Genomic DNA, 5,190 nt, shown 5'->3' on the forward strand with positions numbered 1-5,190 from the left:
GAGCATCTAATATGGCCGTACTTGGCGATTGTGGAAGACACCCTCTGTATATTACAGCAACAAAACGGTGCTTGAAATATTGGCTCAAAATCCTTAACATGAAAGATCATAGATTAGTAAAAAAATGTTACCATATGTTACTACATATGGACGATCAAGGACATAACAACTGGGCATCTGAAATCAAAAACCTACTTACCAAAAATGGATTTGGCTATGTTTGGCACAATCAGTATGTAAGTGATGAAAAGCAATTCATACAAGTATTTATGCAAAGACTAAAAGACCAATTTCTCCAAGTTTGGACAGCAAATATAACAAGCAGCTCTAAACTTCTGTGTTACAGCAGTTTCAAAACAAATTTTGAACATGAAGAATATCTTAATATGTTAACTATAAGAAAATTTCGCAGTGCATTAGCCAAATTAAGAATATCAAACCATGATCTTGGTATAGAAAGAGGAAGATATAGAAATATCCCTAGAGAGGAAAGACTTTGTGAAATATGTCAGGAGGAGAACTGTATTGAGTCCGAATTTCATTTTGTTTTAATTTGTAAAGCTTATACAACTTTAAGAGAACAGTATATACCACGTAAATATTGGGTTTCGCCAAATATAAATAAATTTAATATATTGCTTAGCTCAAGATCAGAAAATGTATTGAAAAATTTAGCATTCTTTGTATACTATGCATTTAAGCACAGATCGGAGTTAAGAAATTAGTTAAAATTATAAACATGTGACTGCACATGTAGTGAGTACGGCTAATAACTTAACATACCATGTTACTGTATGTATATAATTACATTAATTGCTTGTAGAATTATGCAATTACCAGTGAATTTTCACAATATTGTTCAAATGTAAAAAAACTTAACACACCAGATGATGTTGCTGTATGAATATTTTTACATGTAAATTACTTTCTTGTAAAATTATGTATTTACTAGTTATACAATTGTTAAACTAATGACACACATGTACATATTTGTACCCTTTTCCATTAAAGGGAACCATGCAGTATCTAAAGATATAAACCGATATTATCTATTTTTTGAATATGTACACACTTTACCAACTACATTTTTGTGTTATGATTAGTAAGTATGCCTTTCTGTTTCGTTTCATTTAAGGCTACTGGTTAAAATTTCACAACGGTTGAATTAAAACACAGATATATACAGAACTTTCAAATATCTTTTTTCGACCACGGTAAAATTATAAATAAACACTTAAAATTGTACTACAAATTACCTGCAGTTTAAAAAAGTTTAATATTATAGAAAATATGGTTATTAAGTTACAATTCATAAACAGTTCACAGATCATACTTAAAGATGGTAAGGATATGACTATGAAGTGAAATTATGTGTATATGTTTGATATTACATTGTTTGAAACCGACTTGTAAAATTTACACTGCTCTGTACATTAGCATAATAATACACCCTTTGTGCCTTAATTGATTTCAGAAAAGCTTACGATTTCATATACCTCAGTCTGCTGTGGAAGAAACTTTTTGATATTGGCATAGGGGGTGGCATGTTTAATGCTTTGAAATTATTGTAACTGTATCATCATGTGTTAGAATTAATGGCCGATATACTGATTGGTTTGAAAACACGTGGGGTCTACGTCGAGGCTGCTCTTTATCACTTTTGCTTTTAAGTCTATTTTTAAATGACTTGGTTACGCAAATAAAAGCTACAGGTAGAGGTGTTCACATAGATAACGAAACAGTCTGTATTCTGCTATACGCAGATGATATTGTGCTTAGAGCTGAAAATGAAAATGATCTTCAATATTTACTTGATTCGTTTTATCAAATTGGTTTTTTGTGAATTCTATGACTGTAAACCCAAAGAAAAGCAATACTAGTATTATACATTTTAGATCACCATCTGTTACAAGAACACCCTATATCTTTACATGTGGTGAACATAATTTACAGACTGTCAATCAATTATCTTGGCATTCTTTTGGATCAGCATTTAGACTTTGATAAAACCGCAAAGTGTGTTGCACAAAGTGCTGGTCGAGCACTTGGACTCTTAAAAGCAAAATTTAAATGTCTTTGTGGCATGCCATATAATATATTCACCAAATTATACAATAGCACAATATGGCCAATGGTATCTTATGGTGCATCAATTTGGGGTATTAAGTCTCACTCTGGGGCCTCCGTGGCCGAGTGGTTAAGGTCGCTGGCTTCAAATCACTTACCCCTCATCGATGTGGGTTCGAGCCACACTCGGGGCGTTGAATTCTTCATGTGAGGAAGGCATCCAGCTGGCTTACGGAAGGTCGGCGGTTCTACCCAGGTGCCCGCTCTTGATGAAATAATGCACGGAGGGGCACCTGGGGTCTTCCTCCACCATTAAAGCTGGAAAGTCGCCATATGACCTGTCATGTGTCGGTGCGACCTTAAATCCAAAAAAGTCTCACTCTTGAATCAATGCCGTACAAAACCGTGCAATGCGTTTTATCTGGGTTTGGGAAATATACTCCGACTGCAGCTGTATTTGGTGAACTTGGTTGGCAACCTCCACATGTAAAGCAATGGGTATCTGTTGCAAGACAATGGCACAGATTTATGAAAATGGATGTTTCTAGATTGAATTATTATAAAAGAAAGTCAGGTAGTAGATGTAAGAATGGGCAATATAACTTTGTACAACATATGAGCTTGATTAACTTGTCTCAAACTTTAGAACAATGTACCCTTTTTTCATCTAGAGCTTTCTGTGATATTGTTGAAAAACATAATATACTGAACAGCAAAAGAAACTATCCAGATGTTTAACTGGTATATTTTGAAATAAAAAAATAATTTTTAAAATTTGAATTGTTTCTTCATTTCAAAATTACAATTGAAGATCTTCACGTGATAATTTTTTAAAAATCAATCAACCGTGAAGTCAGTAGTCCCACAATAACACTTTGAAAGTCTATATCTTCTGCGTGTCAGTTGCATTGTAACATCCAAATTTGGCGCTCGCGCTAAATTTGATTCAGTCGTGTGGTGCAACCAACAATATTTTTTCAACTTTATGCTGTTTTTCGAATTAGCCACTTATCAGTATTTTAAATGACAACAAAATTTCACAACGAAAATTGTTAGTTACAGGCGCACGCAAATTTCGTGCGAAACGATTTTGGGACTACTGACTTCACGGTTGATTGATTTTTTAAAAAATTTACACGTGAAATTCTTCAAGTGTAATGTGACATGAAAAACACAAGTGATTTGAAATTAATGTTTTTAAATAAAAAATACCCAAGTTATAAAACTGGATAGTTTCTTTTGCTGTTCAGTATATGAATATTTATATTGATGACTGGAAAGAATACAAAACAAGTCAGACTGGTTCTAATGGTCGATCCAGAAATAAATTGCGCACATATCAACTTTTCAAACATAGTTTTGAAACCGAAAGATACGTATATATTCCGATGCCTCTAAAACATAGATCAGCACTGGCTAAGTTTAGGTGTGGAGTTGCACCAATACGACTGGAAACACGGAGATTTGAAAACATAGCTGTACATGAAAGAATATGTCCAATTTGTAAATCAAGTGTAGAAACTAAAATACATGTATTAGCTCAATGTCCAGCCTATGAACCACATTGAAATGTGTTATTTGATCAAACTAAGGATATTAATGAAGATTTTGAAAATTTAAATGATGAACAAAAATGTATGTTTGTACTCTCTAATGTAAACATTGCTAAGCTAACTGCCAAAACCTGTTATTATATTCTTCAAGTACGTTTTGAGACACTATATCGATAGTGTTTGGTTAATTTACTAACCATGTATTTTAAGCTTCATATTTTTTTTTTTTAGTACGTAAGTGTGTACAATTATTGTTTTAATAGTACACTATCTTTTATGATAATGTAAGAGATGTCTGTTAATCTGTTCTCTACCAATCTGATTGGTGGTGATACATAATATTTTAGACCATTTCATACTAGAGCGCATATAGTGCACCTTTCACCCTATTTTTCAAATTTTAACATTTCCTTTTTAATGAAATCTTAAGAAACTAATGTAAATGGCGTTATGATTAACGGACATAGCCTACTTTTTAAGTAATTTCTTGTATATAAATTGAGACATAGGTATGTTGTAGTTTGACCTTTTGAAGTATTTGATATGAAAACTTTATACATTGTATTTGATGAAACATTTATGATACAAGTTGTATGAAGGTTTAGTAACAGTATCCCAATATCAGAGATAAATACTCGTTTGATATTTCTGGCTACCAGTATACTTTGTATACTCTAAATTCTTTAGAGACATATTAGTCAATCTAATTTCCACTCACTTTGGATATAACTATACTTTTTAGCTCGACTTTTCGAAGAAAAAGTAGAGTTATTGGACTCGCCCCATAACTCGGATTTGAATTTTGACAGAGTAATGCCCCCTTTTGTAACTTAGATTTTTTGGTTATAGTTTTATAAAGTTTTTACTGGCAAATCTCCAAATCAGAGTCAAACACTGAGAAAAGTCGAGCCCGCTGTCTTACGGAAAGCTCCTGTTATACTTTTATATCTTTATACTGTAATTGGGATTTGGTATGCCTTCATACAGTATGTTAGAATATTTGGGTTAAAATTAGAAGTAAACCATCTTTTGTAACTCAAATCTATGAGTGGCAACACATATATTTTATATATGTTTTATGTACCATTTATTTCTATTGTGTTGATGAGATGTAAATAAACTAGATAAATAATGTTTGTATTTGTTTGTCATGTATAGGAGACTTTTGCTCGAGCGCATTTATCTGTGAAAAGAATGTGATGAAATAACATTTCATTATATCATTATTTTGATCTTATTTCATTATATCAAGGAATTCAAACAAAAACTAAATTTATATTATATTTCAATTATATATTTTTATTTTAAATGGAAAATTACGAAATAACAATCAAAACGTCTTTTTTCTGGGGATAGCGAAAGCGCCACGGTAAATAGAGCGAAATCTAAAACGGTGACCCCCCATGTTTATTTTCAGGAATCGATAGCGACTGAAATTCTGTACGATTGTTAAATATATTTAAAATACTGTCGAAATTTTAGGTGAACCTCAACGTCAGATTTACGTATTTTGCGTTCATAAATCGTTTGCCTCCGATATGAGGCCGAAAAACAATTGAAAAATTAAGTT

This window comes from Mercenaria mercenaria, chromosome 14 (genome assembly GCF_021730395.1).
Source record: "Mercenaria mercenaria strain notata chromosome 14, MADL_Memer_1, whole genome shotgun sequence".
Lineage (NCBI taxonomy): Eukaryota > Metazoa > Mollusca > Bivalvia > Venerida > Veneridae > Mercenaria > Mercenaria mercenaria.